This window comes from Silurus aristotelis (assembly GCF_946808225.1).
Source record: "Silurus aristotelis genome assembly, chromosome: 10".
NCBI classification, from domain to species: domain Eukaryota; kingdom Metazoa; phylum Chordata; class Actinopteri; order Siluriformes; family Siluridae; genus Silurus; species Silurus aristotelis.
Genome location: NC_139583.1, coordinates 5,274,169 through 5,292,337, shown reverse-complemented (window position 1 = coordinate 5,292,337; position 18,169 = coordinate 5,274,169). Strand labels below are relative to the sequence as shown.

At 38.7% G+C, this 18,169-nt stretch overlaps 1 protein-coding gene across 3 annotated transcripts in view; it reads left to right on the top strand.

Moving 5' to 3' along the window:
- LOC310732128 (carbohydrate sulfotransferase 8-like) overlaps window positions 1–18,169 on the top strand; it is a 104,567-nt gene that overhangs the window by 72,082 nt on the left and 14,316 nt on the right. The gene's annotated exons all lie outside the window — the stretch shown is intronic.

Here is an 18,169-nt window from a genome sequence, read left to right as displayed (position 1 = left end):
GACCCCCACATTAAAGAAAGGAAAATTATGTGGCCCTCACAAAAAATGTTTTCAGGCTCCTGATTTAAAGTATGCTACTGGTCTGGTCACTGTATTAATGACATTTTTGTATAAAGTAATGGACAGAAAATGAAACCTGTGATGAACTTAAACACAGATTAAGAGAAGAGAAAAATGGTCACTGCTTCACATCTTGTTGCACTGATATATTAGCATTAGTTTGGACTTCATGGCCTCATAAGATGATGGAGATGTTTATTGCATTACCACTGTCATTGCTTTGGAAGTAATTACAGCTAATAAGGCTGTAATGTGAACTCACAGAAGCTGACATCATATTTAATGAACGGAAATATTCCACTGGGGAAGAGAAAAGCTGTCACACGCTACACATCAGATATAGATGCTTTTCAGTCAGATTTTCACAATTTTACCTGTATTGCTAAATAGTGTCAGTGCCAATTGATGCTGAGCACAATGCTGAAAAAGAGATGAACCGCGGTGAGAGACATGAACAGACAAACGTGCCAAATTAGAAGTAGAACATTACAGACCATGTGCTAAAAGTAGGCCATTCACAGAGAGACCAGCAAAACAGCACGAAGGTGCAGATCAGCTATTGTTTCCAACACAAAGACTCGAGTCTGTTTCACTGTGACAAAAAATAATGAGAACGATGTAAGCTATTTTCTCTTTCGGCTAATTTAAGGAAAGCGCATGACTAACGATTTGTTCTGCTTTTGTGGAAGCCTTAATTGCTAGTGAGCCGAAAAGTGTTTCAAACAAAAGCAGATTGGTTTTATAATACTAGTGTGACATCATTAACACATCAATGTGAATTAGTTTATTGTTGTAATATGAAGAGGTGATATTGTGTATTGAGTCTGAATAAAAGATTGAAGGTAGCTTTAAAACACACTCCAGGAACTGAACAAGATACTTATCTGAGTCAGACCTGAAACTGGACTCCAAAACAGCATTTATAATGCATCTGGCAATTACCAAATATGCATGGTGAAGTGTTTGGAGTACTTTTAGAGTTCAGAACACCAAAAACAGTTGTTATTTAAACTTCTCTGCATATAGAAGGCACCTATCTACGTGTATGAAGAACCTTGCTGTTAGAGGAGAAGTTGAGGGTCTGAAAATCTGATATAAGTATTCGATTCAACTCAATTCATTTTTCTTTCTATTGTGCTTTTAACAATGGGCATGGTCTCAAAGAAGCTTTACACAGAATGGGTTTATAAAGAATCAATAAAATTGTTCTGTATAATTGTAAGTTTGTCTCTAATGTGAGAGCCAGTGGCACCTATGGTAAAGAAAAACTCCTTGAGGTGGCATAAGGAAGAAATCTTGAGAAGAAGTAGATTTAAGAGGGAACCGAATGTTCATTCATTACAGCTTAATAATGTTGAGGTGTACAGTGATGGTGATCGAATGAAAACTTTAGTCCTGAGTCAGTGGACAGAAGACTGTTGACATTAAGTACAGTCCAAATCCATCCTGCTGTGTTGCTCCGTTATTTCATGAATCCTCAGGCTGTAGATGTGAAACATCCCCAGCTGCCTCCAATTGAAGAGAACCTCATCCAGAGGCAGGACGGGACGAAGCACACAAATCCAAGAAGAAGAGAGGGACAGGAACTGGTCACTTGTACCTCAGGAGCATGTTTAACGCGACAAAGAGAGAGAGAAGTAACCACCTGGCGAAACAAAAGCCCAAGGCCAAATCTTTAGTAATTTTTCAGCTTATTTAGTTCTTCACTTATCAGTTCATGTATGAGATTTTACATTGCCTACTTGTTGTTTTATTTTCTAACGAATAACTACACATAACATTAATAACAGTAATTCAAAAATGGTTTCCCTTCTACCAGCACTCAACTACTGTCAAAGATGTTCTACGAGCTTGCCAATCTTGTGTTTTTAGTATCTGATAGCAGGTCAGAACACCAAGGACAATTGGTATTTAAACTTCTCTGTGTATTAAAGACCCCTTTGTACCTGTATGAAGAATCTTGCTGTTACAGGAGAGCAATTCAGAATTCTGATAACCAACCACCTGCTAAAATAGGCTGACAGTGTCAAGGCTGTCTTTACCAGTTCTTTAGTTATTCTCCAGCTTATTTAATACATCCATTGTCCATTTTGGAGATAATAATTTCCCTTCCTGTCATTTTCTAACAGCATTAGTGGCAATAATTCAGTATATTTTAGATGGGGAAGTGGTAGTTTGTTGGTTAAGGCTGTGGGTTACTGTTCAGGGATTCAAGCCCCAGTATTGCCAAACTGCCACTCTTGGGCCCTTGAGCAAGGCCCTTAACAGTCTATGCTCCAAAGGAGCTGAAGCATGACTGACTCTACTCTCTGACCCTAGCTTCTTAACATCGCTGGGAATTAAACTGTACTGTAATGTAAATGTGACAAGTATAAAGCACCTTTACTTTTAAAATAGGTTTCTGTTTTACCAGGACTCAAAGATGGTCTACCAGCTTGCCAAATCCTGCTTGTGTTTTTAGTATCTGGTAAAACCAGGCTGAATTTCTCATCAAGTTGATTGAGTGACTCATCAGTCTGAGAAATAATATTTCTATACAGTTTGATTATCATGAAGCCTCGCCGATGTATATGGTTTTCTTTTCTTTTTTTAATGAATCATGGTTAATGTATACGTTTTTTCTGCTGGTTGTCTTTTTCGAATGAATCATGGTCATTGCACAGAACAGGCTACTCACATACACTTTCCACCTGAGCAGTGTTCAACGCTTCAGCCATCTGCTAGGTTCAAAACCATCAATATTTATCCAAGCAGAATAAAATGACAGACAGGGTGTTTAAACTCTATTGTTCAAACTCTATGCATAAATTAGCAAGCTATTTATTCTCACAATTACTGTTTAAGTGAAACAACAGTGAGAGCAGATTGCGAGCCCACACAGCAGACCTCAGCTCCTGAACCTTCTGTTCAGAAATGGCTTGCCATCTTCGAGTTCATCGCTGAATATTAATAGAGGAAAACGCAACATGTTTCAGGGAGCTTTGTTGACCAATTCCTGCAACGAAACTGCACTTCTGATTCACACCAACTGAGTCATGTAAGCTCTGAATCAGTGCTTGCTAGAGACATGACACACTCTTTCAGCACACCAACACACAATATGTCCAGCTCCTTCTGGAAGGTTCAGGAAGATTTGGGTGGATTAAACAGGCTGCAGTCTATAAATGCTACTGAACCTGTGGAGAAAGAGAAATCTTGACCTGTGGAGAAAGAGCCTTCTGGATAAATACATATTTAGAATTTAAATATTGTGTTTTTCTATTGCTTTTGCATTTATACATGTGAACTAGGTACACTCTGCTATTAAAGTCTTAATTCAGTCTGTAACAGCATTTGTCTATCACTAGCACAAACATTTGGGCTGGTTATGTTAGAGTCCAGCTGCCAGAAAACAATACATGCAATACAATTATTTTCATCTTGTATGAGACTTCAGATTCCCTATGTATTTAAATAGACATTGAACAGACAGAAAACTGACTGGTTACAAGTCCTGTTTTCACAGAAATGCAATATTTTACCAGGTAAGTATTCACAGTGCTTCACTTTTCCCACATTTTGTTATGTTACAGCCGTATTCTCTATTCAAAATGGATCAAAATCAAATTAAACTGATATATATATATATATATATATATATATATATATATATATATATATATATATATATATATATATATATATAAATTGCATGTACATACAGTAAGTATTTACAGCCTTTTTCATAATACTCAAAATTGAGCTCAGGTGTATGCTGTTTCCACTGATCATCCTTAAGATGTTTCTACAGCTTCATTGGAGTCCACCTATGTAAATTTAGTTGATTGGACATGATTTGGAAAGATACAAATGTCTATAGAAGGCTTCACAGTTATCAGTGCATGTCAGAGCACAAACCAAGCCATGACGTCCAAGCAATTGTCTGTAGATCTCCGAGACAGGATTGCATCAAGGTACAGATATGGGGAAGGCAAAAGAAAAAATTAAAGGTCCCAATGAGCACAGTGACCTCTATCATCTGTAAATGGAAGAAGTTTAGAACCTCCAGGATGCTTTTTAGAGCAGTCCGCCTGGCCAAACAGAGCGATCTAGAAGAAGGGCCTTAGTCAGGGTGGTAACCATGAACCTGATCGCACATTGTGTTTTCCAAAAGACACCTGAAGGACTATCAGGCTATGAGAAACAAAATTCTTGAACTCCTTGGCCTGAATGCCAAGCGTCACCACTCATCACCTACAGTGCATCCCTACAGTGACGCATGGTGGTGGCGGCATCGTGTTGTGAGGATGGTTTTCAGCAGCAGGAACTGGAAGACTAGTCAGGATCGAGGGTAAGATAAATGCAGCAATGTACAGAGACGTCATTGATGAAAGCTTGCTTCAGAGCCCTCTGGACCTCAGACTGAGGCTCATCAGGACAACGACCCTTAGCACACAGCCAAGATAACAAAGGAGTGAGTACGGGACGACTCTGTGAATGTCCTTGCCAGAGCTCAGACTTGAACCCTAATGAATATCTTTGTAGAGATCTGAAAATGCCTGTTTGAAGAATTTTAAGGAAAATAATGAATTTATGCACTGTATATACCAAGGCTGGTAGAAGAACTCATGTTTAGAGGATTATAGATTAGCATTGTAGCTTTCCTCAGTGGGGCTGGTTGAAAAAAATAGATTTTTATATTGTGAAGATCTTGCAACTGCACAGCACACTGAGCATCCTGAAGACCAGCTGACGTCTGCAAGCGCTACTGCTCAAGTGATTGTTAATTGATCAGCACTAAAGAAAAACATGCAAGCACCATTTTGTTCCTTCAAGGAGAGTTGTCATGGTACGAATATTAATGCCATGCAAAAATGTTAATTTTTACAATCATAAGATCAAAAAACGTGAGTTAAATAATCGTATCATTAGTGTTTATTTGTGACTTCTTCAATCAGATTCAATCTACCAGTAGATCACTATTAGAAGATCATACCTCATACTGTGTCTGTAATATCTGTGGAGTCTAAGGTTTATGCAAAATAAAATGCATGAATATAAGGTATGTATAACCCTGGCACTTTAAAAAAGGCTTTAACAGAATATCACTCCGATTGCTTTAAAAATTTTGCTTAGATTCACTCATTTATTTGTCCTTCATATGAATGGTGGGCTGGATACAGAGTGGATCTGCTTTCACACAAAGATCTAATTTGTTTTAGGTGTGTATCGGATATAATTACCAGTGTGTCTATACTACACGATTAAATCATTGTTTACTAATTTACAAAGAAACTGAGTAGCCAAATGCACAAAATCGTTGCTCACTAACAAAAGAATAAATAGTGTGTGTTTCATGTTCATTAAGTGAATGCAGTTTGAAGTACAGAGGATTTCTTAGCTTTCTGTATATAGATTGTGTATAACAATGTACATACACGGACCAGGGGTAACATTATGACCACCTGTCTAATATTGTGTTCCTCCCCCTTTTGCTTCCAAAACAGTCCTGACCTGTTGAGCATTATCTTCTTCAGTCGTCTAACCATCACAATTTGCTCCTTGACAAATTGGGTATAATCCTTACACTTGCCCATTTTCTAACACATTAACTTTGAGGACAAAATGTTCACTTCCTACCTAATTTATCCCGCACACTTATAGGTGCCATGATGAAGAGATAATCAGTCTTCACCTGTCAAAATGTCCTGCCTGAGTGATGTCTCATATCTCATATTGTGCCTTACACACATCTTTCATATCTACATTTTAGATTTAAATGTACATTTGCATATCCCCGTGATGTTAGGAAGCTGGGGTCAGAGCACATGGTCAGGATACAGCACCTCTGGAGCACAGAGTGTTAAGGGCCTTACTCAAGGGCCCCAGGAGTGGCAGCTTAGTGATACTGAGGCTTAAACCCCTGACCCTCTGTTTAGTAACCCAGAGCCTTAACCACTGTGCTTCCACTTCCCCCTCTCATAAAAATAAGGCGATGTAATACACTCACAGAGACTCTTGTTCTTTACACTTTGCCAGACCTGGATACTTAATTTGATGCCTTTTTTGCTGAACAGTTTCTGTACCTGTTTATTATCGCATTTCTCCTTATCAAGTCTGTCCATAAATCATGTACTGTTTTGACCAAGTTTGTCTGCCTTCATTTTTTTTTAATCCTCTCCTAACCATGCATTTGCCTCTGTCTTCACGTGATTTGTTGTGGGGGGGTTAGAAAACGGAAAAAATTCATTGCAAAAATCCAGCAGCCCTGTCAAATAATTTTCAGTAACAGGAGGTCTTTGTGAAACCTTGCCTACCTGCTGCCTCTGCAGACGCAGACAATTGTGCCTCAGAAGTTACCGTTTCAATAATTATGACTGTAACCCTGAAAACACTGTTTAATACGCAGTAATATTATACAAGTTATCGACATATAGTAGAAGTTGTTGATTATGAAATTCTGTCAGGTTCAAATTAAATCTACTGTTTCCGATGAGAAATCTTTTCAACTCATTTGTCTACAAATTGCTCCCTCCTTCTTTGTCCAGGCATGCATAGCATCCTTTGGGGTACATCCATAGCAGAAGTTCATAATTGTGTTATTAATGAAATAGGATCGCATTTTATATGTATAGAAATGGATACCGTGGATACACACAGGGTTCTTCTTTCATATCTGAACACTCGGGCTCTCGGGCCAACAAAAGCAGCAGGTCAAGTTTGGTGCGACATTCATCTAAAAACAATCCCCACATAGAGTTTCTCCTTCTGCTATTCTGGGAATGGCATTCAGACGTTCACAGATTCATCCAGATTTTATGAGCACTGCTATCATGAAAATGCATTTTGTTCTCTCTCTCTCTCTCTCTCTCTCTCTCTCTCTCTCTCTCTCTCTCTCTCTCTCTCTCTCTCTCTCTCTCTCTCTGTTTTGACTAGATGAGGTTGAAAGAGATGGAGATGAGATTTGGGGCATGGTGTCAGTATAGAAATGAAAAGAGAATAGGGTGGGTTTTTTTTATTTCTGTGATGTTATACATACACAATTTATCTGTATTAAAGATCTGCCTTAATAGCAGAAGAGATACAGATAAAAGGGAAGAACGACCATGATAAATTTTCATTAAGAGCACTTTGAAGCAATATTCATGAACTTTGATCGTCATCCATAATTCTGGCTAGATTTATGATTTATGTTTGATGCCCCAACATCCAGAAATAATTGCATGCTTTGACACAGTGCTCACTTCAGGACTGATATGAGAAGTCAAGTCTGTCGTTCTGCTGTTCTCAGTGCATGGTGATAAATGAATGCCAGGTCTTCGAAATGGAAGGAGTGAAGTAGAAGTAAAGAAAAAGCTAACTGAATTAGACAAAAGCAACACTCGACACTGAGACAAGTCAGGAAATTAGATGAAATGAGGAAAAGAAATAAAAGGACAACTTATCTTTGAGGTGTAGGAGGAAGACAGTATATTTCACAGAGGACATTTTTCACAGTAATATATTTTAGCATAAATCACAATATGGGAAACACTTGATCTTGTGTAAAATGCATGTGATTTTCATTTTCATACCATCTGTTTATAACAAGTACACACCCTGATCAGGTATAACATTATATCCACCTGCCTAATATTGTGTTGGTCCCCCTTTTGATGCCAAAGCAGTTCTGATCCATCGCACAATATAATAATATTTTGAGCTACAGAATCTCGTCTGTTGGACCACACGGACCAGCCTTCGCTCCCCACGTGGATCAATGAACCCACGACCCTGTTGCTGGTTCACCACTGTACCTTCCTTGGAGCACTTTTTGACCACTGCAGACCAGAAACCACCCACAAGAGCTGCAGTTTTAGAGATGCTCTGACCCAGACGTCCAGACGTCACAATTCGTCAGACTCGCTCAAATACTTATTTTTGCCCATTTTTCCTGCTTCTAACACATCAACATTAAGAACAAAATTTTCACTTGCTGCCTGATAAATAAATCCACATAAATAAATAACAGGTGCCATGATAAAGAGATAATCAGTGTAAATCTCTTCACCACTCATAATGTTATAATGTCATAATGCTGTACACTGACCAGGCATAACATTATGACATTAACATCCAAATGACCTGTGAAGTGAGCCCGTGTGATTCGATCCAACAATCGATGCACAATTTTTAGCTCAAGGTTTAATGGTAACAAACACAGACAAATTATTGTACTTTGAGGACAAGCCTCCATTTTCTATCTTTCATCTTCGATAGTCTTTGTACCATTTATTCTTCCCATGCTGTTCTCACACACAATTAGTGTAAGGTCATGACTTTCGCTACGATGTAATTTAAAGAGATCCATACCCAGCAGGCAGCAGAGTGTGCAGCAGAACTGTTATTTTCAGCATGAAAAACAAGCTCACTCTCTCACTTTTTTCTTGCCTCTCAGCATTTCCTCCCTAGACATCGGAAAAAATGTCCAGGTCTAGTATAGGGACTGCTCCAGTGCCTCTGGATACTGTACATGAATGAGTCACAGTTCTATTATAAGTATGTTGTCGAGTCACATCTCGACAATATACAGTACCTGTCAAAAGGTTGGAAAACACCTAAACTTTTATTGTTTTTAAGAGACACATGAATGTTGAATGCATTTTTTTCTTCAACCAAACAAATATATAAATGTACAATGAATATAAAGACAGACATTTTTATCCTCCCATTGCACAAATAGCAGCTTTACAAACTCTTGGCATCCGGACAGTTTCTTCAAACATTTAGCTGAAATACTTTGCCACACTTCTTGGAAAAACCTTTCAAAATAGTTGGAGATTTCTTTCTGAACTTGCGATTCAGTTCATCCCAAAACAGTTCAATAGGATTTAGGTGCAGTCACTGGGCAGACCATTCATGATAGATATAACTCCAAGTAACTATTTTTTTCTCTAAATGAATAGGGGGAGGTTGTAGCTTAGTGGACATTGGACTTTGGATCCAAAGATTGAGAGTTAAAATCCCAGCCACACCAAGCTTCCACTCTTGGGCCCCTGAACAAGGCTCTCAACCCATAGCTACTCAGTTGTATGAATGAGATGAATGCAAGTTGCTCCGGACAAGAGTGTCTGCCAAATATCATATAAATATAAATGTTAAAAATTCTTACAGAGCTTGGACATCATTCAGGTCATTGTCTTAGTTGCTTCCCAGTGTGGAATGGTAGCCATGTTGGTTCCTTTCACCCGGAATAAGTCTCTAACCTTCCCTGATCTAAAACAACCATTAAGCTTTCACCTCCAAGTGTGTCTGTGGGGGTGGGGCAGTCTGCTAACATCTTCTCTTCTGTTCTCCGTCTTACTCACATTCTTCTGTGCAAGATGTAACTGTCACGTTTTGGACTTTCTTCTAACCATTCACTGTCCAATTCTCCTTTGTTTTTGTGTTTCACCTGATTTGTTGAATATAAGCAAAAAGAGCATACATGTGTCTCAAAAACCATGAAAGACTAGTGGACAAACTTTTTACAGGCTCTGTAAAGAAGAGGAGAAGAATAAATAATCAATTAAACACATGGAAAATCAGATGGTTTCCTGGGAGTGCAGAGGTAACTAACAGTGAGAAGAAGAGTGACTAATGATTATTAACTGTAAAAAAAAAAAAAATCCCTAGAAACCCAGACTGCTTAGGGGTATGAGTGGTTTTTGACATATTGTCGAGAGAGAACTATTAAAAGCAGTGTAAAAACCCTTCAGGCTTGTCCAAAAGGGAGGCTCAGGGATGCGTATTCTGGTTCAGCGCTTGGAGGTGTACAATGGAGAAATAATTTCACTGACAGTAATGAAGAAGAAAATGAATTATACATTTCTCCCTTGAGCATGAATAATATGTCTCTCATCAACAGGATTAAGAAGCGTAAAATGAAAGCGATGAGAGCCAGAGGTGCAGAAAGACTTTTAAGCAGAAGTCACCTGTCATGGTGATCCTCATTAATTAGTCAGGTTGAGGAGGAAAGCCCACAATGAAGGCCACCAAGAAGGATGTATAAATAGAGAAGCACTGATTACTAATGAACTCCTTTATACTCACTGCACAAGAAAAAGGGTAAGAAAGAAAAAAAAACAGTTTGCTTAATAAATCTCCTTGTGCTCACTCTTTTATTTTTTTTATTATCTTTCCTTCTTTCTCATTCTCTTGAATTTTTCTTGTCACACTCACATTTTTTCTTTTTGGATGTAAAGGTTAGCACATCTGTTCTAAAGAGAACATGTGATCGTTCTCTTTAGAACAGATGTGTCTTCCTCTTTGAAAGCCTGTGAAACATTTTCTCTTTCTATGAATCTCTGCATTCAAGTCATGTTACATTATTTGTTACAATTGTTGGAAGTTAGAGAAGTTTAACATGTGGCTTTGTGCACAATGAATGAACTGAGCAATGACAACTGTTCATTAACACAGATCACATATAGTTTTTTGCCAAACAATATATCCTATATATAGACAGTTCGAGGACACCTGACTATAAGATTTGTATTTACTTTCTGAGCATCTTATTCTACAGTTTGGAGATTTGCGTTCCTTCAATCGCAATTGCATTAGTAAAATCAGGTTTTAATATTTGGCAAGGAGGCCTGGTGTGCAGTCAGAGCGGAAGATCTTGAGTGGCCTGTTCTCGTTTTGACCTCAACTCTATTGAACTTCTTTGGGATGAAATGAAGGCTGACTGCACCTCAGGCCTCCTCACCTCACCTACATAAATACCTGACTGTACTACCACCCATGTGGTGTGAATGAATCTCACATAAATCTCCATCAGAACACTCCAAAATCTAGTCAAACATCTTTGCAGGAGAGTGGAGTTTATTATAACAGTAAAGGGAGACTAAATGTGGAATAAGATTTTCTGAAAGCACAAACAAATCTTATGGTCAGGTGTCCAAAACCTCTGTCTGTATAGTGTATACAGATAGTCCCAATTTAAGATTGTTTGTTGACGTCTTACGATGACGATAGCAACTCGTAAACAGGCACTCATCCACATGCTCGCTGCCACCTACATACTGTTTTGCTTAATTATGTACTGTATATATATATATATATATATATATATATATATATATATATATATATATATATATATATATATATATATATATATATATATATAGACTGTAGTCAATATAGTCTATAGACTGTAGTCTGTTGGTGTTGGCAGCAAGTGAACATTTTGTTCTCAAAGTTGATTTTAAAAGCATGAAAAATGGGCAAGCGTAAGGATTTGAGGGCGTTTGACGAGGGTCAAATTGTGATGTTTAAACGTCTGGGTCTGAGCATCTCCAAAACTACAGCTCTTGTAATCAGAGCTCCTGGCTGTTTCTGTTCCTGCAGTGGTCAGTATCTATCAAAAGTGTTCCAAGAACCGGCGACAGGGTCATGGGTGGACAAAGCTCATAGATGCATGTGGAGAGCAAAGGCTGGATAGTGTGGTTCGATCCAACAGACGAGTTCCTGTAGCTTAAACTGCTTAAGAGTTCATGGTGTTAATGGACAATAGGTCAGGACTGATTTGGCAGCAAAAGGGGGACCAACACAATGTTAGGCAGGCGACCATAAAGTTATGCCTGGTCGGTGTAAGTGTTAATTTTCATTTTAATACCAAAGTAAAGATATATCTACTATATATCAACATCTTTTGATGTAAACTGAGTTTAGAACAGAGTTTACATAAACCTGGGCCTGTTGCATCTGCTGGATGTTTTGCTGATGTAATACTTTCTGTCAGTCTGATGAATTGTGATTCAGGCCTGAGACCAATTACAGCAGGAAAAGGGCCCCTCTTGTGTTTTATCATTTTGTTAGCAAGTGTCAGGAGCAGCAGCTGTGGTGCAGTGGGACTAAAGCTCGCACGGTGACAATGCATGTTGTCTTTGGTCACTGTCCTTCAGAATCTCCACAGGAGCATTTAGTTTTTATAAATATTCAACATTGTTGTTTTGTACTTTATCCACTAGAGGTTCTTAGATTTCACTCCTGTTTTCCTGTTCTTAAAGTTATTGCTGCCACCTGTGTCTCATTCCCTTGGTTGTATTTAATTGTATTTGTTTGCTTTATGTTTAGTTGTGCTATGGCTAGACTTTCATGCTAAGTGTCAGCTCTTATTAATACCTTGCTGGGATTTTTTGATTTAACGATGTTTTTTTCTACTGGATTACTTCTTTAGAGAGAAATATTTTATTGTGAATTCAGGGATTTTCCATTTTTTCTGGAACCCTTCCTGTAACTCATGAATAGTATCAGACCCTCAGGTTCATTTCCAAGTTCTAATCCTAACATTGATGGTATTTCACTGTTTCTCCAGAAATAACATCTGCTTTCTGTTAGGCAAGAAGTACACTTTCTGAAATGTCCTCAGTAATATAATGGTTTATATGGATATAAAATCTGTTATGGTTATTACATAAAGGGGTAAATGAATAAAGGAACCCCATATGCACTGAGAGAATTCTGAATACCATTAAAAATATTTAGAACAGCCAAAATGACAGGGTGTTTCTTCCCTCTTCTCTCCTCTCATTTAATTTTGTACAGTTGTTCATTTTGAGAATGATTTGTTGCGACAGTGTGTTTTGTGAACTGACAGTGTTAAGAGAGAGCTTTCTCTTCTCATTAGAGTGCTTTCGAGTTGTCTGAGTTGTCCTCTGTGCAGGAAATATTGAGAACGGCTCCAGACCACAAATGTCACATTATTAATTTCATGAGAATTCTAGGTATTCTGAAAGCTTTAGAACTAAAGAAGGCTATTTAATGAATGAAATAAGTTTGGAAGTAAATATAAGGCTTGGAAGAAGTTTAGAATTTTAATAAAAGGGTACTTTTTGTGTCCTTTATAATAATTCATTGTTTTATATTTTCAGTTGAAGTTGCAGACATAATATTTGCTTTGAGAATGTTGATGAAGTATAGAGAAGGTCAGAAGGAATTGCATTGTGTATTTGTGGATTTAGAGAAAGCGTAGGACAGGGTGCCAAGAGAGGAGTTGTGGTATTGTATGAGGAAGTCAGGTGTGTCACAGAAGTGTGTGAGGGTGGTGCAGGACATGTATGAGGTCATTGTGACAGCAGTGAAGTGTGCAGTAGGAACAACAGAATGGTTCAAGGTGGAGGTTGGACAGCATCAAGGATCGGCTCTGAGCTCTTTCCTGTTTGCAGTGGTGATGGACAGGTTGAAGGAGAGGTCAGACGCTGAAGAGAAGGGAAATGAAAGTCAGTAGGAGTAAGGCAGTGTACATGTGTGTGAATGAGAGGGAGGGCAGTGGAGGGGTGCGGTTGCAGGGAGAAGAGGTGGAGAAGGTGGAGGAGTTCAGGTACCTGGGGTCAACAGTGCAAAGTAATGTAGAGTGTGTTAGAGAAGTGAAGAAAAGAGTGCAGGCAGGGTGGAGTGGGTGGAGAAGAGCGATAGGAGTGATTTGTGATAGAAGAGTATCTGCAAGAATGAAAGGGAAAGTTTATAGGACTGTGGTGAGAACTGAGATGTTGTATGGTTTAGAGACGGTGGCATTGAGTAAAAGACAGGAGGAGCTGGAGGTAGCAGAGCTGAAGATGTTGAGATGTCCATTAGAAAAGAGTTTATTAGAGGGAACGCGCATGTAGGACATTTTAGAGACAAAGTAAGGGAGAACTATTGAGATGTTTGTTCATGTGCAGAGCAGGGACATGGGGTATATCAGGAGATGAATGCTGAGGATGGAGCTGCTAGGCAGGAGGAAAAGAGGAGGACCAAGGAGAAAGTTTATGAATGTGGCTGACATGCAGGAGGTTGGTTTGAAAGAGGCAGATGTAGAGGAAAGAATGGTATGGAGACGGATAATCCACTGTGGCAAACCCTCATGGGAGCAGCCAGAAGATGAAAGTTGCAGATATGCACATAATATGTAGAAAATAAACCTTTTGACAATCTGTATGATTCCCTCATCAACCTGCTTATTTTTAACTTCTGAAGTGAATCAAACACAAAAATGCAGCTTGTCCTGTTAACAAAAAAGCACTGGAGACTTTCTAAAATGTAATATCGTCACTTTGTCATAACAAACTAACTGTGCTTTATTAAAGCATTAGATACTGCTGTAGAATTAAATAATAAAATATAATGCTTATCTACTTGGTAAAAATCTGCCAAAATAAGGATCAATTACAGAATAAGTGCTAAAATTGCATCAGGTCTGACTAACTAAATTCAATAGTGTACAAAAAATGAAAGTTTGTCCCAGATCAGCCGGCTTTGTCTCAAAACACACATATACTATATATAAGTTCATGGACACCTAACCATAAAATTTGTATGTGCTTTTTTGAACATCGTATTCCTCACTTAATACTTGTTTTTGTTATAATAACCTCCACTTTTATGGGAAGATGTTGTGTGAGATTCATTCAGCCACAAGGATGTGAGTAAAGTCAGGTACTGATGTAGGTGAGGTGAGGAGCCCTGGGGTGCAGTCAGCATTCATATTCATCCCAAAGGTGTTTAGTAGGGTTGAGGTCAGGGCTCTATAGCAAATATTTTACCCCAACCCATGTAAAGCATATCTTCATGGAGCTGGCTTTGTGTTCAGGGACATTGTTGTTTACATATAGTGGTTGAAGTGAGGAGAAAATTTCATGCTTTTACATCCAAAGGTACCATAACAGTTTGGTGAAGAACCACATATGGCTGGAAAAGTTAGATGTCCCAATACTTTTGTCCATATGAAGTATTTTAGTTTGAATATCCTAAAGTAGAATGCGAAATCTAAAAACCCCTAACCTGCTAAGTTGTATAAAATAAATGGGATAATTTAGTTAATTCTTGCGCTTTGCGGCAGATGTTCCTATATATATACAACAAGAACCAAATATAGTGTAGAATCTGCAAAAATTTCATTCACAACTGCCTGCTATAATTAATGATGGTTTTAGCTGCATGGCTTCATGAGAGCGATTTACCCCAATACGAATCAAAGCATATTGTTTTGTCTGTGAAATTCAATATCAGGCCTGTTAATCTCCTCATTTCCTGTAACGCTGAATCCAAAGTTGCTTCTCTCATCGTCAGTTCAGATGTGTTTAGAGCATTAATTATCCCTACAGCCTGTTATAAACACCACTGGATATTAGCAGAGTGGCTTTTCCTTTTCCATGGCCTGTCACTACAGAAGTATGATTGAATATGGAATGCCCTCCTGATCTCTTTTACAGACACAAACGCACAAATACGTGAAAAAGAAATTCAACTTTCAAATAGCAATACCCACATTATAAAGTATGTGGTGTAACCTGAAAGGTTTTATTTTCTCCAGAAACATTAGAAAAAAAAAACCCTGACATAGAAATAACAGTAATTTGAGCATGGCAGAGATTTTTGGGAACTCAAATGTCAGACTAAACACACCATAGAACTGGTACCAGGAATCATTTGAGCCAGTCTTCAGTATTTGCTCCCTTACCCTCGTCCTTCCTCACTGTCATAGAATTACAAATTAATCTCAATTTAAAACACGTTTGCTGCTCCAGCCGAAATTAGAGTTCCACGTCACGCTTGTGCATAGAAAATAAAGGTCGCCTGTCACTTTTACCTTCGCCAGTGTGAACGCTAATGCAGGATTAACATCCAAATATGGTCAAGTCATTGGGAATCAATAGGCGACAACCTTTAAACCAAAAACCCACTTCCTCCTGTGGGACAGCAGAGAGTCCTCAGCCTTGCTGCAAATTTAACCAAAGGTTAGACGCCTTGTATTGATGTCATTCCTATGAAAATTTTAAAAGTCATTTCGGCCATTGTAAAAGTGGGTATTTGAATATTTTTTGCCCATGGTGTTTGTGTTTATGCCACACAAAGCTATCTTTTTTTTTTTTGTCAGAGATTGGAGGCGCTTTAGTGGCTCAAATGTCACAAAATGAATAGCATGAATGTGGCAGCATCAGCCAGGGAGCCATGGGGGATATGCAACCTTCTTTTTCATTCTTTAATAATCAAAACCCCATTCATGAGCATCACAGTGAAAGTAGAGATGGCAAGGCAGAGCTCATACACAGAAATGCAAATCTCAGAGGTGGAAGAAGTGAGAGGATGCCATATTGAGCCGTCCTCGTGAAAGCAGGTTAAGACTTTTTACTATTCTAAACATATAGTTATAGTATTTGCTTAGGAGATTAGACTGCAATATGGTATAGCCAAGATGACAGACAGCGACAATGGAACGGCAATTGTGCCAAAGGTAACTTATAATTTATGCCAATACCTTAACGTTGACTTGTGCTTTCGCATTCTGTATTCACCTGCAATGTTTACATATTGTAACCACCAAAAATCAAGAGTGGTGCGACTGAGGTGGTTTGGTCATAAGATATATTGGTAGAACAATGCAGAGGATTGAGGTGCAGGCAGGAGGAAAAAAGGAAGGCCAAGGAGGAGCTTTTGGATGTGGTGAAGGAAGACATGCAGATGGTTGGTTTGAAAGAGGCAGATGTAGAGGACAGAGTGACATGGAAAGGGGAAGATCCGTAGTGGCGACCCCATAATGGGAGCAGCCAAAAGAAGAAGAAGAAGACTCTCCAAAGCCATGTTACAGCCGGGAAGATGGCTTTACTTCCCTCTGTTGACTGTGAAATTAGGATGACACCACATCCTTAATCCATTCACATCCTCAATTCTCTCCCTATGAGATCAGACCATTTCTAACCCCATTTCTAACCTGTCTCCAAGATCAACCTGCTCTACCTATAGCTAGTGCATTCAATCCTGCATCCAGCAGATGTTGTGCTGTGAGAAGACTTAATCCTAGAAGGGTTGCATAAGCAGCCTTTAAGAACCCAACCACAATAGATTGTAGTCTAAATGACTAATTACATATTCATGAGGAATGGGAGGACATTAAGCATGTTTTTGGATCATTTTACATCTGATACTTTCTTACCACAAAGACTTAAAGTGGACATCAACTCTGTATTATAAATATTATATTTTATATTATACTTATATGAGAAATTGATCTGGGCTGAAAAGTGTAAAGTTAAACAGCTCACTAGAACCACTAGACCTCTTCTACTTGAGACCTCTCAGACGGTGCAAGTGCACGTATAAAATCCAAAATAGCAACATTTAACCCTGCGTGCTCTACACACCCCAAACTAATAAAGACAATAATACATTAAGCGACAGCTTCCATGTGTTCGCTTCATCAGAGTTAAATGCACAGGGGGATCCAAGTGTTTTGTTGCTCTGTCCCAGGTCTGTCAAGCCCATAATTACATATACTGCTACATTATATAATACAGCTGCATGTAGTTGTGTGTGTAAGCGAATGTGTGTAGGGGGATGGTCTGTATGTAAGGGTACCACCCTGATCTTTTTGTTAAAGGGCATAAATATGTGTGCCTGACTGCAATGCAGAGTTTAGGTTGTTAAATTAAATTCATTTGCCAAAGTGTTTTACATTTACCAAAGAGCAGCAATCAGAATTATGCGTGACTAAATGTTCAGCCTGTGTGTGTGTGTGTGTGTGTGTGTGTGTGTGTGTGTGTGTGTGTGTGTGTGTGTGTGTGTGTGTGTGTGTGTGTGTGTGTCCTTCTCTCCCTCTCAGTTCTTAATAAATGATGGACGCTGAGGTTCTGAGTCATTTAATAACTATTCACTTACTCCATGCTTATTCTGCTTGTGTGTGTGTGTGTGTGTGTGTGTGTGTGTGTGTGTGTGTGTGTGTGTGTGTGTGTGTGTGTGTGTGTGTAATATAACCTGTCAGTTGTTTTATTGTAATCAATCTGTAGCCCAAGTACTTATTATGCAGTTAGGGTTTCTCTCGACGGCACTCTTACAGAACAAATGCAGAAACACAAGCTGTATTTTTTGTGTCTGTTGTTTTGAAGGAAGCAAAGACTCCTTTTGAAGGAGCTAAAGCTCCTCTGGTGAAAGAATCCCTTCTGATTCTTTTCACAGTTCTTGTCATTTTAACAAGCATAGCTGTAATAGTGATAGTCACGCTGTATATGAATATCACTTGGACTGTCGGACCGAATAATGAGTGTAATTGTGTGTGATTGAATTAAATAGACATCGACTTGTAGTGCAGCAGAAAACACTCGACAGTTTTAAAGGAAGAGGTCAAACCCCC